Below are 16476 nucleotides of genomic sequence, written 5' to 3' on the forward strand. Positions count from 1 at the left end.
TTCATGAATTTCACTCTTTCCTTAAAATCAAAGGATGACTTCCATTAGAGTCAAAGTAGAAAAGCTTCAGAAATCTGCCTCCTCTCAATTCCACGAGCAAACAATGGGTGACATAACGTACAGGGAAATCCAGAGTACAAGATGTTGTGATGGGGCCACAGAAGCTGTGGAATCCAAACTCCCAGAGAGGATGGGAATCACCTAAAACATCCAATGGCCAGTCTCCTTCTGCAGGAACCCTTTTGGGGACAGAGATCACCAGCTTGGCAAGTCACTTGCTCCACAACTGGAAGGTTTAACTTTTAGGAGGTTTTCCCATAGAGTGAAATGAAATAGATCCAGCAAAATCCCTTCTCTAGGATCAGTTTCTCTTCTTCACCAACACAAACATTTTCCAATGCCCTCCTATACAAAATGTTCTCGAAACATTTAAAGTTAATAATATCCCTCAAAGGCTTTCCTTTCTAGGCCCCAAATATGTTTTTAAAAATGAATTACCTTTCTGATTTCCCTCCATAGAACATGTCTGCTGGCCAGTGGTCCCTGGATTCCAACATCACTGGCATTGACTGAGCTTAGGAACACTCCAACTCTTCTGCAAATGACCTCTTTTCAAGTTATAATCCTTCTAGTCTACAGTTGCAGAACTGACTCATCCCTGTGAAATTCTCATTTTGTTAGTTTCTGCCTGTCAATCAAGCTCACTCAGATTCTCTTTGACTCAGGATTCTGCAAGCCAATGACTGATGTATCCATTCCAGCTTTGTGTGGATGCATCACATGCCATACATCATATGCCAACCTAAAAACCACTTCTTTAGGGGTGCCTGGGTGGCTCAGTCAACTAAGCTTCTGCTTTTGGCTCAGGTCATGATCCCAGGGGCCTGGGATCGAGCCCCATATTTGGGGCTCAGAGGAGAGTCTGCTTCTCCTTCCCTCTCTCCCTCTGCCTCTCACCCTGCTTGCTCATGCTCTCTCTCTCTCTCTCTCAAATAAATAAATAAAATATTTTAAAAAATAAAACAATAAAAACCACTACTTTAGCATTCTACTTTAAAGTCACTGATAGGGATCCCTGGGTGGCGCAGCGGTTTGGCGCCTGCCTTTGGCCCAGGGCGCGATCCTGGAGACCCGGGATCGAATCCCACGTCGGGCTCCCGGTGCATGGAGCCTGCTTCTCCTTCTGCCTATGTCTCTGCCTCTCTCTCTCTCTCTCTCTCTGTGTGACTATCATAAATAAATAAAAATTAAAAAAAAAATAAAGTCACTGATAGGCACCTGGATGGCTCAGTCGGTTAAGTGTCTGCCTTTTGCTCAGGTCATGATCCTAGGGTCCTGGGATCCACCCCACTTGCATTTGGCTCTCTGTTCAGCAGGGAATCTGCTTCTCCCTCTGCCACTCCCTGTGCTCATGCTCACCCACTCATGTCCTCTCCAAATAAATAAATAAAATCTTTAAAAAATATATTGATAAAGGGGAGAAAGCCAAAAACAGAGCTAGTCCTCATGAGTCAAAGGGTGAAAAAGGCTACTGAAGGCTTAGGGTAGGAGGGTAAGGATTGGAAACCCTGACACTTATAAACTCTGTGATCTTAGAAAAATTAACCTTTTGGGGCCTGTTTCTTCATCTATACAATGACATTAATATCATCTAATAGGATAGAAATTACTGAAAATGCGTCCTACACATAGTACATGTTCAGTAAATTTGGGTTGAGCAAATGATAAGCATTTTGTGAAGGATGAAAGGTCATAAGACTATAATCCAATATGCTTAGCTGTCTCTAGTCTTTACATTAAAAAATTATGATGTATGTCAACTGCTTAAGGACAATCGGACACTTTTAGAAGCTGCATTTTGGGTCACTAAGATGACAATTAGTAAAACAATCTGTTACCGTAGTGTTCCTCTCTTCAATTACCTTTTGTGAACACTATTTTTTATAGGGGAAATAATCCTACTAAAAGATTTTTTTCATAGTTCCTATTTTGTGACTAGTCTTAATTAGCACAGTCCTCTCCCTGCTTTCCAAGGGCTTTTCTTTACATGTTCCAAACTGTGAAACTTGTTAGACTGTGCTCTCTCCCAAAGCAGAGAACAGTCTGATTTCGTCTGATTCGGATGATAGACATCCAAGTCTTTTCCAACCTGGCCCCAGCTACCATCCCTGCACATCTCTCCTGCATCTCAAGTCTCTCCTGCTCCCCTGCAGCTATCCCTGGCTGCTCCCAGACGCCCTTGATGCCAACAAATATCTATCTGAAGGACACACCTTTCACCCGGACTCCTCCATAGCTTTCAAGGCTCATCCAGTCCTTTCCCCCCAGGAAGCCTTGTGCACTTGTGATTTCACCCATCAGAGTGCTAGTCACATCAGGTCACAATTGTCCACCACACTGCGCCTTCAGGGCACAAACCATTTTTATCCATGTAACAAGATGCTTGGTACATGGCACCTTTCCCAGCGTTGGCTGAATGAACCGCTGGAGTTTGAGACACAGGACACATGGGGCCTCTGAACAGGATGGAAGAATGCCTTCCTTGTTCTACAGGGACATCCTGCTTCTACATCTTTCCTCCACTTCTCACTCCTAGCTGGGTTCCTGTTCGCTGAGTAGATACTTGCCACCCATTCTTTTGAATATATAATTAATCCACACTTCTTTACAGGCTTGAGACCTCTTCCCACTCAAAAAAAATTTTTTTTAAAGATTTATTTATTTATTTATTTATGGTAGACATGGAGAGAGAGGCAGAGACACAGGCAGAGGGAGAAGCAGGCTCCATGCACCGGGAGCCCGACGTGGGACTGGATCCCGGGTCTCCAGGGTCGCGCCCTGGGCCAAAGGCAGGCGCCAAACCACTGAGCCACCCAGGGATCCCCCCACTCAAATTTTTTAAAGAGGCTTTGAGGCTCATGAAATGACTAATGGAGCGAGTGCTCATCAGTGTGGCTACCAGACCAAAAATCGTCGGGTGGGCTTTAACATAAAGAAAATTATAGAAATTGTTTCTCCTGCATGCATGATTCCCACCTCCCTCCCCGCCAAACTCACCGAAGGTAAAGCACAGATCCTGTTTATTTTTGCTTGGTTTCTTAATTATTCCTAGAAATAAGGAGTGCCCGTTGTTGGCCTCCCCCCCCCCCCATCCCCCTATCCATCTGCTACTTCTTTCTTCCGACCGGCCCCCTTGGTGTGGCCGAACCAACTCACTTTCAGCCAGAGTAAGGAATTCCAGGGGCTAGGTAGACGCTAAATATAAATATCTGGTTTTTGCCCCAACGGCTCCCCAAATGGTTCCCATTACTGGGGCTTCCAGCGCAAGCACACGTCCAGGACAGCAATCACAACATCAAATAGGGCCAAGATGACCCCCCTCCGTCCCCCGACGTCCCAATCCGTCACCACCTCCCGGAAGGAAAACAAACGGCCCCAGACACATCCCTCCACGTGCAGCGGGCGCCCCAAGGCCGCGGGCACAGGGGCCACGCGCGCCCCCCCCCCCCTGCGCGCGCCGCCGCGCCCTTCCAGGTGTCCAGGTGTCCAGGTGTCCAGGCGCACCTGGCGGCGGTGCCCGCGCCTGGGGGGCGGGGTGGGGGCGGGGGCGGGGGCGGGGTGGGGCGCGCTCTCCCGGGCCGGGCCCCCCCGGCCGCCTCCGCGGTGCTGGCTGGGCGCGGGCGGGGGCCGGAGGTGGGGCGCGGGGCGCGGGGCGCGGGGCGCGGGGCGCGGGGACGGTGGCGGGCGCCCGGCCCGGCGGCTGGACTTACTCGGGTCGCCACTGCGGCGGCGCGCGGCCGAGGAACCGGTTCTTCCCGAGACAAACCGAAAATGGGTAACGGAGAGGCCTGGGCAGCGCCAAGAGGGGTTCGGTCTCTGTGTTTAGGGCAGACACTGCTCCGGCTTCCAGAAATTCGAGCCAGCGGTGGCTTTTTTTCCCTCCTTTCTCTCCTCCTTGAAGGCGCCTGTGCCTCGGGCCGGAGGGGCGCCCTTTGCGCGGCTCGCAGCGGCCCCGCACCCCGGCCGCCCCCGGAGCCGCGTCCCCCTCCCTGGGCCCGACTCCCCTCCGCGCCCGAGCCGAGCCTGGGCCTGCTGCCCGCGCCCCGCGGGGCGTCCGGGGCTCCTCAGCCTTGCAGTGCTTAAACGGGGGCGGGTGGGGGGGGGGGCTGGCCTGTCGACATGCGGGAGTTAGGTGTGCTCCAGGTGGCCCTGAGGGGAGGAGAGGCAGTGACAAGGTGTGTGTGTGTGTGTGTGTGTGTGTGTGTGTGTGTGTGTTCCTGCTGGGGTAGGGAGGATTTAATGGAATAAGCAGTGAGACTGAAACTTATTAAGACATCTGGGATTCAGATAAGTTTATAAGTGGTCTTAAAGGTATGTCCTCCAACTTAAGGAAACTGAGACAAAGAGTGGTAAGTGGATTACCCAAAATCGTTCAGCCCGCACTGCACTTTCTGTCCCATCTTGGCCCAGGATCCTTTCTACTAATTTTTTTTTTTTTTTTTTTTTACCTTTTTTTGCATCAAGGAACCCTTTGGGAGGGTAAGGGGAAGTTTCTGTAACCTCAAAATCCCTCTGTATCTGTGAGTTCATAGGGGGCTAGAGCCAACCTGGATTCAACCTGTGAAGTATTTAGGCGTTGGATGAAGCATCCCTCACAGGCCTGTAATCTGAGATGCTCCTTCTTTGGGAACTTCCGCTTACTTGATTAGGGAATCCAATCACAGGCACTGAAAGATATGCAAATGATTTGATGATTTGTTCTTATAAGGACTCCTGCTGCTCCAGAGCATTGCAGGGTTTGCAGTTCTCTCTCCCTCTCAAATAAAATGCCTTCCCCTTCCTCGCTCAATGATTCACATCAAATGAGATCATGTAGGCAAAAGGCCCTCGGAAAGTATAAAGCATGGCATGAATACAGATACAGTTGTGCATATTCTTTCAAACTCATCTAGATTCACAAGCTTTACTGTAGTTTATAGCAGTCAAGAATCTGTTGACTTCTACTAAATACCATGTGCTGGAGTCAGTGTCCTTCACCTTCAAAGACCATAGGTTATAGATTCTGAGATAAGACCAACACACAGGAAATAAATAGAAATACACACAAAGACTGATTTTTGGTCCTAAATTATTAGATGTTTCTATATATGCAGAGCCTGAAACTTTCCAAAATAGGCCATATAAATCAGGTGAGAGGACTTCTTGCAGAAGTCAGTGCACTGATAAATTATGTAAACCCAATGTCTTGTCCTACTAGAAATAATAGAAATATTAACCAAGTCAGTCAGTGATGAGGATGGCTTTGCCTTTTTGAATCCATTGCTTATCCTTTCAACCCATTATGAATATAAAAAATTTTTATGATATAAAAAAGCACATCCAGAGTCTTTGAGAGCTTAGGTGATCAAAAGTTTTATTTAACGAAGAAGCAACAATAACCCCAAACTACCAAATATAAGTGTCTGCTATGAACTCTGCTATGAATGAAAGTTTCTTTTCTCAAAGACTATAGGCATGGAATTGATCTGAAAATCATATTTTAAAAAAATCAATCTTTGTAATCTTTATAATTCAGAAATTATATATAATATATAATAGAATATGATGATATATATATATTTTAACTTCTCAAAACATTCCTATGGTCTTTGGATAAAGACAGATCGAAACTTTGAACCAGTTTCTGAATTTGAAGGTGTGGAGAATTATCTTATTATTGCTCTTTTGGAAATGCATGTGTTTAAAATATTGGCAGTACCAGATTCAGAAGATAAAGTCATATTCAGAATTTTCTATTTGGGAAAGTTGTTATTTGGGCAAAGTACATTTCTTTTAGTGCAGTATACAAATTCTTCATATTCTCCAAAACGGGAGTAACAGGAGCCAATTTATTGAGTATAATGTATTCCAGACACTTGCTGGAATAAACAATGCTCTCGAGCCCCTCAGATGCACAGCCAATAGGGAGCTGTTGACTACTTGAGGTTTTTACACATCTCTCCGCCAGATCAGAAATCCAAATCCCAAATCAATCACAGGCACAGTGTGGATTTATAGTCCTGTTCGGGCATAGGGTCACAATCTGCAAATGCATTATACCACCTAAGATAGGTTTATTTTTAACATAAAATATACTTATTTTTTCATTTGACATGACTGCAGGTCTGAACAAAGTTTTCAATAAAAATGTAAATGTCCTTTCTAACACTAAGCCAAAACCCAATAAAATATATATTCATAATTATCCACTTGAGAATTTATATGTTTATATTCATCTGTTGATGTATTTATAGATATATGTATCTGTTGAATTTCCATGTAAGTAACTAGTAAATACCATAAGGAATCAATTAGATATCTGTTAGTTTATATTGGATTGAGAACATTCAGCTGTTTACATGTCATAAAATACTAATCTTAACTGCTATCCTAACCTACCTTATGTACAATAAAGAAATGACAGGGTTTTTTGCACATGACGTAAAAATTGCTTAAGTGTAGAGTTATACTCTAGCTTTATGGCATAAACACAGAACACATGTGACAGAAATGTATATTTAAACCCAGGTCCTAGTCAAACTCTCAAATACAGATCCATAGAAGGCAGAGGGCAAGAATCAACAGAAGTTTCACAGTTCATTGAGCATTTGTATTGTGTCTACAATGACAGGTTGGGTGTGTTATGAACAATCTTGATTCAAAAGAGATTTTGCGCTTCTCTCTCTCTCTCTCTCTCTCTCTCACACACACACACACACACACACTTTAAAAATCCTTTCATTATTTATTTGGCAATATAATTTTATATAGAAAAACTTGTCAAAAGCACCTAATGGGAATTTTGCTTAAAGGAGGATGGAGATCCAGCCCGCTAGCTTACATTGAGATTTACTTCTGAGCATCAGTGGGAGAAGATTGGACCATTATGGGAACAGCCAAGAGTCAAGCCAACTCTTCAGGTGTGAGTTAGAAATTCTTATGTGCAGGAACCATTTAAAGAAACTTCTACTAGATCAATAATCCTCTCCCATCCCCCCCCCCCATTGGTCTTTTTTCACTTAGCTAAATCACTTAGTACAGTTAGCATCACATTAACTCCTTCAGTGTAGAATGTGTGTGGCCTGGGAGCATGAATGGAAGGTACTAGCATAATATTACCAAGAAAATTGTGCATAAGACCGACCCCTATGCTCTAGGACCTTTATGTTATGAAAAGTACACAGGAATTTTCATCTACTGAAATATCTTGTGATCTGAAAGTCAATTTCTATGCCTAATGCTCTTCTAAAAAAAAAAAAAATGGTATGAGGTAAGCCAGGTAGATATTTACTCACTAGACAGGAACTTATAAGGTGAGCCATAAATTTTGACTTTAACATACAATTTCTTGTTAGATTAGGGCTGGTTTTCTAATCCATTTATTATTGACTAACAGAAGCAAATACATTTCCCCCATCAACACTTCCAAAGAACATCATCAAATTCTTTAATCATACCAGACATTTTGGAGGTATCTAATGAGGGGATGCTTTATGCACTTATAGCTTAGGAAACCAAGTGTGGGATACAACAGAAGGGTTCTTGGCCAGTGTTCTACTAAAGCAAAGACTTAAGGTTAAGTGATGTTTTACCCGTATCCTATGTCTCATAAATAATTACTATGGTAAACTTTATTGTACATTTACTATTTAAAAAAATTAGTATCTGTTGTGTTCATCTTCCGAAGTTACTGAGATTCAGTCTTTGTCCATATTTAATCTAATTTGCCTGATATTTCTTTTCTTTTTATCACTTTTCTTTCTTGGCACATATATAGTTTTCATTCTCAACTACTATTATAGTTGGAGCTTTCCTGAGCTTCCAATTTGCTTTTATCCAGATCATTCTACTAATTAACATATCCATTTGTGAGCTGCCTTTACTTTTATAAAGAGATGATATCTAACAAGTGCTGTAAGGGAATATGATTCCTTGATGTGGCAGTCACTTGTTCTTGCCCCCACTCCAAAGGCAATGGTTTGATTGTTCTTTTTACATCTCTGTGATATCATATGACAAACAAGCATCAGATTTATTCTTCTTTCTCACAACTAGGAAATTTTTAAAATAGCACCCTTTTCTCCAATAATAAAATTGCACGTGCATTTTAAAAAATCCAAAATAATTGTTCTTCTCGCATAGTTTAGAACAGAACTGCATGCTCCATAAGTAAACTCTAATGGCCAGCAAAATGGAAATATCAGGGAGTTTGACTCATGAAGAGTATGAAGCTGGAGCTCAAGTTTATGACTTCTAGATTATATTTCCCCGGACATACTACTTGTACTTATCTAGGTTAAATCTCATTTGCTATTTCCTTACCATGTTTTTGGCAGGTAGCTGATAGTACTTTTGTTGACTTTTGGTTTATAATTGCAAATTACTATTAACATTTTAATAAAATTGATTCCATTTTGTGAGTTCTGGCATCTTGTAAAAATAAAACGAAACAGGTAGAAAGCCCAGGATAAGAGAGTGTGGATTCATTGAAAAGATGGAACATGAAGGGTTTATCCTATAAAAGCATAGATTGTGGGCTGAGGCCATTTAGATGAAACAGTCAGCTCTCTATTGGCCAATAATAAGCCTGAACAACAGTACCAGAGGTAGCTGTAAAGATAATTTTCAAACTGCCTTGCTTTGCATGCCAAACCAAGTACCATCTAAGTGCCAAAATTAGTGCCAAAGGAGTAGTGGAAAAGAGAAAACAAACAATCCACTGTTTGTTTGATAAGCATAAAATATTTATAGTGAGGAAAATTATGTTTCCAACATTGTAATTGTCTTTATTTCTTAACATGTAACAAGAGGCACTGAAGAGCTGTTTTTGATAATGAAAACCTAATGTGTCCTTGAATATTAGATATTCAGAGAGCTGAATTGCTGATTGGGGTTGACTTCTTCTGTTTCTGTTTTTGTCTATTTTTTCTTTGTTTTGTTTTATTCTTTGCCTCCATGTGGTTTCTCTCCAAACACCAGACATTTTGTTTGCTTGCTTTGTTTTGCTAGATTATTCTATTTTATCAAACAAACGTTTGATAGCTTAAGCTATCCTTGAAGGAACAAAACTTAAAATTGCTTTATGCACCATTTAAGCCAGTACTTTTATATCACATTAAATCTATATATTAACTAAATCATAGCCCCAAACCAGTATGTTTATGGTGAGCATGAAAGGGGGGCGGGGGGGGGGGGAGGGGGGAAATCCCAACAGATAAATTTTATCACTCGCTTTCCAGAATGCACAGCGTGCTGACAAACTAATGGCCATTTTACTCTGAAATCCTTGTCCCTGGATTTCATTTTTTAATTTGCTTGAAGATCCTGAAATAAATGCCTAGCTTAATAATTTGCCTAAACTTAACATGACATAGATATTTCCTTTCAGAGCCTAGAATTTATTTATATATGCAAAAGAAAAATTCAAATCCTGTCACAATCAGCTAAGGAAGCTACTGGATTAGCTGGGGCAAAATGTTTGTTGGAGCGAAAAAGGAGTTATTCCTGGGTGTACGTGTATAACATGATCCCTGTGGTGACTGCAGGGTGACCACTTGTAGCAATTTCTAATCTTTGAAGTTGCGTAAAATTTTGTTAGCAGTCTCAAGTCATTAATTCAATAGGTTTGGGTGTCAGTCCAGCAACACGGGGAATTCTCGGGCACCATCGGATCTATGGAGGCAAAACACACCATGCATGTACCTGCACTCTGCACCGATGGAACTGGATTGCCAGCGAGAAGAGGCGCGGGGGAGGGGGTGGTGGTGGTGAAAGTATGTAGAAAACTAAGTGTGAGCTAGAAACGCTCATCAAACCGTTTGCTTTTTTACCCTTCAAGAAGTTTTGTGCCTGTGGCTTACAAGGATCAAACGTGGATAACTCATTTGAGGGAAGCACTGAGCTGGGAAGCTTGAGAAGAGAGACAGACAGACAGACAGACGGAGAGAGACAGTCTGGGGTCCCGCGCAGGGGAGGAGGGGAGGGGGGCTGTGGCAACGGGGAGGAAGCGCAAGACCAAAGACCATGAAACGACGTGAGCCGGGTTCAGAGAGTTAAGCAAAATTCACCTCGGGCAGGAGGTTTTTCTTGGTCGATTTCGTCCGCAGTCTACGGAAGTCTGGGGAGTCTAGCTGCTCTCGTAAGGCTCGTCTGGGTCCTCCACGCCGGCACGTTCTGATGCTCCCGGAGAAGCCCCGAGACTCCGGGGAGCGGGTCACCGCGTGCAGGCGCGCCCGCCGCTCCCGCTCCGCCTGGGGCCTCTGCAATTCGATTTCAGGCCCTTTTCCCCCTCGGCATTTTTGCGAGTGTGTGTGAGTGTGTGTGTGTGTGTGTGTGTGTGTGTGTGTAGGGGGGACTACTTGAGAGAGGGGGGAAACTATATAAGAAATTCGAGAACAGACTGTGGGATGCAGAATTGCACACGTGGTCCTGCAAATGGGATAGGAGGGTGGGGGAGGTGGGGAAGAGAAGAAGTGAAACTAGAAATTATATGGTACGGCTTTAGGATTCGAGTCTCCCTTATTCTTTACCAATATATATTGTGTTTGGTTCTCCACAGCTGCACTTATCCAATAAAAGGAGAAGAGGGAAGAGAGTGGCCCGAATAGAGACGTGTCTACGGACGTAAATGTACAAGGAGCTCACCGGCGGGGATTTTTGCGGAAGGACCTCAAGGATGCCGTTTCCCGGGCTGTTTGGAAATAGACGTAGATTATTTCCCCCCAAAGATTATGAACAGTTCTTTTGTCCAAATCCAAGGTGCAATAATGCATAGGCTCCCTAAAACGGGCCATTCAAATTTTAGTTGTTTAGAGATGTCTGAAGTCCTCAAGAATTAGAGAAGTAAAGATGAAAAGACATCTTTTTAAGGATCTGTTTTGGGCAGCTTAACAGGTAGGCGGATACCCGAAAGAGCTGTTTACTTCAGAATATGCCTTCTAGTGGCTAAGAGTCCATATCATTCTAAAACAAAATCAAAAGACAAACTGTCAGTGTGTATGCATCATTTGACAAATAAAATCGAACACAAATTTCCTTTGGAAAGGGGAGATAGATCAGAGTACTACCGCTGATATTTCAATCAAGTCTAGATTGAAGAAAAAAGTATTCCCTCCATAAGAACTGTTCAGTTTTGTTTTTCTTTTCTAACATGTCTTGAGTTAAACAAAACATGTTAACAAGATTGTAATGAAAACTTCGTGATGTAAACATCCAAAGAAATTCTAGATTGATTATATTCTGGGACCGCAAAGATTTTATTACTAGATATCACTTGAAGCAGTGGAACCAGAGGCCGAAAGCCTTAGGACTCTAACTGGGTGGTTGAGGAGATTTTTAGAGGACTACCTCCCAATTAAAAAAAAAAAAAAAAAAAACAACCTCATAAAATGTAAATGCAAGAAGTCGAGCAGAATTTTATTTTTCCAAGATTAAAATACGTGTTTAGTCGGTTTGGAAGGCCCATTGCCAATTCACGAATATCGGAATAAAACACAAGAGCAAGTGCCAAATACCTGTGGTTTATGTAAACTACATAAAATCACGGGGTTTTTATATTTAGATGGATAATAGACGGATATAAAATGATAGATAAAAATCAGTTGTTATGGCTTGTCGTGGATTTCCATGCGCTTATTAATTTTTCTAAGTTTCATATTTTTTCATTCGCTAACACTTGTCCAATATAAGCTTCTGAAACTGCAGCAAGCATCATTTCCTTACTTCACTTCTCAGAAGTCCATGGGAAAAGACAGCCAGAGATGCTTCTAAGTGAAGCGCGTCCTTGCTGCTTGGCCCCCGGAAGCAGCGAGAGGGGTTTGGCTATCTCCTCCAGGATGCTGGGTGTGAGGGGTGGAGGCGAGGGCACTTCTCCTGCCGCCCCTCGTCCCACCTCCTTAGGCAGCTTTGCAGGACGCCCGTCTAGCACCGTACTTGGGGTGCGAGGAAGGAAAGGAGAGCGGGTTCGGGCGGGAGCGGTGGGGGTGGGGGCATGTTACCACGCCTCGGTGAGGAAGGCCGATCCGGGAAGCCCTCCGGGACTGCCGGGTCCCACGGAGGGCTGGAGGACCTGCGCTCGGGCCCGCGGGTGGAGCGGGTGTCTCCGGGCGCCTCCCCCCCCGCCCCCCGCCGGCGGTGGCTCTGGCCGCCTGCGCACCCGCTGCAGGGGCGAGCGGCCGGGGCTGGGAAACCCGCTCCCTCCCAGGCGGCCCTATTACCAGCAGCTGCTTCTGCTTAGCCCCGCGAGGATCAGTTTGCCCCAACCCACGGCCTCTCCCTCGCGTCCCTCCCTCCCCTTCCCCTTCCCCGCCTCCCCCTCCCCCCAGCTCCGCAGCGACCCGGCTAGTTCCCGCAGCGGCGCAGTCACGCGCGCGGGTTCTGAGCTCCAGACTGGGGGGCACTGGGACTGGGGGAGGGAGCCCGAGGATTGAACCAGAAAGCCCCGGAGGCTTTGAACCCACCCAGGGAGGTTGGAGGAAGGCTGTGGGCGGTGAGATTAGGAGGCCAGAGGCGCGAAGGGCGCTGGGCTCGGCTTGCCGCAGGCAGGGGCCCCTACACCCGCGCCGGGGAAGCAGTCGGAGGCCTGGGCGGGAGAGACGCCGCCTGTAGCGTCGCGGAGACCGGAGCCGCGAGGAGCGCGCGGGGCCCCGGGGGCTCGGGTAGAGCTGCCCTCGCCGGCGCTGGGGAGTGCGCGCGGGGACCGGGGGCACCGCATCCACGCGCCGCATTTCCCAGCTCGGGCTAGAAACAGTCCCCGGGAAGGGACGCGACTGCAGGCGCGCACAGAAGCCTTCGATGGCAACTGGGCCCGGGGAGCCGACGGTGCCGGGGAGGCCGCGGTGGGCGCGGGGCACCCGGCTGGCTTCGGCGCGGTCGGGCGGGGCGGGCCGCGCCCCGAGGGGGCCCTGCTCGGTGGGCTGGATTGGGTCTCTCCTCCGAGCGCCCAGTGGCAGCGGGGCCCCGGGCCGTGGCCCCCGGCTGGAAGGGGCCTCCTGCTGGCCCGCGTGCTGCAGAGAGGCCTGCTCTGACCCTGACGACGGTCAGATGCCTTACGCCTGTGCTTCTGAAAAGAGATTTCGCCCAGGTCAGCCGTAATATTTTGGGAAACCAGCCTCTGGGGGCTGAGATCAGTTGGGCTCCCGCACCCCCGAACAGCTTTGTCGTGCCGGCCAAGCGTGCGGAACAATGGCATCTCGCCTGCCTAGAAGTGACCCAAGCAAAATGGCCTATCGGGTCCTTCTCCCCGCCCACCGCCGAGAGTAGGGGGCTCATCCGTCAGCGGAGGGCACACCCATCGCGCCCGCGGCCTGTTTGACAGCTGGAAGGGATCTGAGCGGCCTCGCAGCCGTCCGGCCCTGCGGTGCCGCGGGTGAAGAAACTGGCGTTCCCCGGGGTCAAGGGACCCGCCTAAGATGACACGGCTGCTGCCCTCGGCGTCTAGAATAGTGCCCGGCGCGAGGCGAGTGCTCACCAGTCCCTAGGTGTGCAGTGAGCGAACACCCGGCCAGGCGGTCGCAGGCTCGGGAGCTGCCGCCAGGTCGGAATCCCCGCGCGCCCCGAGGCCAGGGCACGCCGCTCCCGAACCCAGGTGCCCTTTTGAGGACACATCCCCGAGAACCGACCGCGCTCCGCCCTTCACCCTTCACCCTTGCAAACGGATTTCTGAGAATCCGCGCTCTCCAGCCCCCACTCGCACCCCACTTTTCCTTCTGCAGTTCTGGGGGCTTAGTACGGCCAGTACCTTCTCCTTAGCAGCACAAAGTTTACAGGGAAGCCTTTCTCCCCAGCCCCCTCTCCCCTTTCTGGCCGCCCCCCGCGTTTTGGCGGCCTTCACCGCGGCCAAGTGCAAACCTTCCATTTCAAGGCAGGGGTGGAGCTTTTAAGGGTCGCCCAGACCAGCTTTAGCATCACTCCCGCCAACCCCCCACCGTGAACAAATAATGAGTGGGGGAGCGCGTGCGTGCGGTGCATCACAACCTGAAGACAGGACCACACCTCCCCCCCCCCCGCCCCCCGACACACTCCCAGCTCGTCGTTGCCTTTAGCTAGAGCCTTGCGGAATTTCTGGGGCCGCCACCACCCTGGGGGACCCGTGGCTCACAGTCTCGGGAAGCAACGGGCGAGGCGCTGCAAAGTGCGCAGGGAGCCAGCGGCTCGGCCCCGCCCCGGCGGTCTCGGGTTCTTTCTGCCACCGCCGGAGACTGGCTGTGCTGGGTGCAGCCAGACGGTGCCACCTGCCATTTGCTGGAGAAACACCTTTGCTCATGCGTTTAGGGAGGTCGTTATTCGTCAGCCAAGTGCTACCTGAAGACCCCTAGGGCTTTGGCCAGGTAAAGACCTCCCCCTTCCCTAGAAGGTGGATTTGGACGTTTTCGAAAGAGGTAGAGAGTGATTTGGGAGTATTTCCGAAATTTAGACCAGCAACTTAAAAATCACAATCTGACAGACAAAAAAAAAAAAAAAAAATGTTTGTAAAGCTTGACACTCGTTGTTGGGGGCACCTGCAGGAAAGGCGGATTCTAGCCTCTAACATAAGGCTTGGCATATGGAAATGCAAAGATCATGGAATGAGTAAGTGCCAGTGTTTACAATAATATGGGTAAGGTTTTTTTCCCTTGTGGTGAGCTGCTGAGGGCTCAGCCACCACCCTTCCTCTTTCTAAGATTTGTATGAGACCCAAGCAAATAATTCCAATTTCGTGATTATCAGCCCATCTAATACATGTACAATACGGGTAGGATCTGAAATTAGTGTTCCCTCAGACAGCTGTCAATATTTTTCTGAGATTGAATGTTCAGTGTGATCAGAGAAACAGAAAGCCATGCTTATATTCACAGTTAAGGTATGTAAAGTAGCATATAGTTTTTTGACACTGGAAAGGAACTGGCTTCTTTGGGGAAAAAAAAAAAATGAGAGAGATGCTCTCAGATTTCTTCACCAGCAAAGAATTTGGGCGGTATTTAATGCCTACAGTATTGTCACTGTTGCAGAGAAATCAACAGTGGAAGTATTCTGATGACACAAGTATTTTTTTTTTTAAATCCCCTACTCTGTTGTACCTGTGCTTGCACAGGATCCCCACATCTTTCCATTTTCTTATATTAGGAAAAGTTCTAGAAAATATTACAAATCATTCAGGCAAGAAAAAAAATGAATAACGGCATTTCTAAGTCTAGCTGTAGACGTGTGCAAATCTCTCATTTTCCTGAGGTTAAGCCTTGTTTCCCTTTCTGTTGCAATTTAAACCTAAAAGAATATTTATAGGTAATCTTAAATTCTTGGTCCCACGTCTCTCAACAAAGAGATTTTGTTTTGCCTCTACTGTATAAAACTAGAAGTAAGACATTTTGCAATAATGGGGTTTTCACTTTCACCTTTTAATGCCACACACTTTATCTTCCTTGTATACTTCAAGCAGACATTGCTAATATGTGAATTGAAGCAATATAGAGAAAAGTCTCCCCTTGGCCAGCCAATCTGTGGAGTCTGTGGGGATGCACAGCACTCTTAATTCCTCCAAGCTCCATCTGTGGGAATGATGAAACTCAGCCATTATGGAAGATTATGAGGTTAAATTAATTAGGTTCTTCCATTATACTCCAGTCTTCTGGAGATGCTTGCCATTTTCCCTTGAAATGTCATTATTTCTAGATCTAGTTAGCAGCTGATGCGATTAAAGGGGGAGATAATGTAAATTTAACAATACAAATAACACTTTCTTTCATGTATGTTGAAAAATGCATGAAGGGAAGGACCAGTTAGTTGTACCTGTCTGCCATAAACAACCAATATAACTTCTACTTTGAAAGAATAAAACCAGCCAGTGTGCACTTGGATTCTTCAGTGAATTCTTGAATCAATACTTTTGTTTCATGTTTTCATGTTCTCAGTAATGTTAACGTATCCAGTTACAAACTCTTGCCAGTAAGAAAGAAAATATGCCCTGCCGTGCACCCTTCTAAACACGTTTAAAGAATCATGCTTTATTTTCATTTGGAATTATGATTCTGATTGTCTGCTGTATCTCTGCAATCTCCAATGGATAATGAGTAGACACACTTAATTCCCTACACTAATCACCTGAGTTGAAAACCAGGGCCACATTAGCAGACCCAATAATATCTCTTAACTTGTACAAAAGTGGCACTCTAGGCACAAAAATAGCACTAATTATGATATTTATTTTGCCACTGGAGAAACAGATCAGAAAGACCGGTAGGCTAATGATCTATACAGCAAGTATTAAAAACAGATGTATTCCTGTTGCATTACAGAGTTAAGACTGTATTAATAGGTGATAAACTGTACAATCCTAATAAAATAAGTGCAATATAATAATTTTCTGATTCTTTTCAGCCTCTCAAGGATTATTTTATTAGTCGTGTAGTTAATAAAAACTTTGGTAATTCAATAGCCACTATTCCTAGGACCAATATTTCA

The 16476-nt window shown here is 46.0% G+C and overlaps 1 protein-coding gene and 1 long non-coding RNA gene across 11 annotated transcripts in view; one reads left to right on the forward strand and one right to left on the reverse strand.

The window, feature by feature from the left end:
- Window positions 1-16476, reverse strand: part of EYA1 (EYA transcriptional coactivator and phosphatase 1) — a 420890-nt gene that overhangs the window by 347747 nt on the left and 56667 nt on the right. For 3 of the 9 annotated variants that reach the window (XM_049103810.1, XM_025477979.3, XM_035708234.2), the window contains exon 1: window positions 3217-3388. The exons of 5 other annotated variants lie outside the window; for them this stretch is intronic. The gene's annotated coding sequence lies outside the window, so the exon portion shown is untranslated. Of the gene's footprint in view, window positions 1-3216; window positions 3389-3770; window positions 3893-16476 lie in introns of those variants that run through there. One more of the 9 variants, XM_025477977.3, reaches the window with a different exon arrangement.
- LOC112678600 (uncharacterized) overlaps window positions 14073-16476 on the forward strand; it is a 46834-nt gene continuing 44430 nt past the window's right edge. For both annotated transcript variants that reach the window (XR_007407016.1, XR_004810369.2), the window contains exon 1: window positions 14073-14366. This is a non-coding gene — a long non-coding RNA (uncharacterized LOC112678600). The remainder of the gene's footprint in view (window positions 14367-16476) is intronic.

Source organism: Canis lupus, chromosome 29 (assembly GCF_003254725.2).
Source record: "Canis lupus dingo isolate Sandy chromosome 29, ASM325472v2, whole genome shotgun sequence".
NCBI lineage: Eukaryota > Metazoa > Chordata > Mammalia > Carnivora > Canidae > Canis > Canis lupus.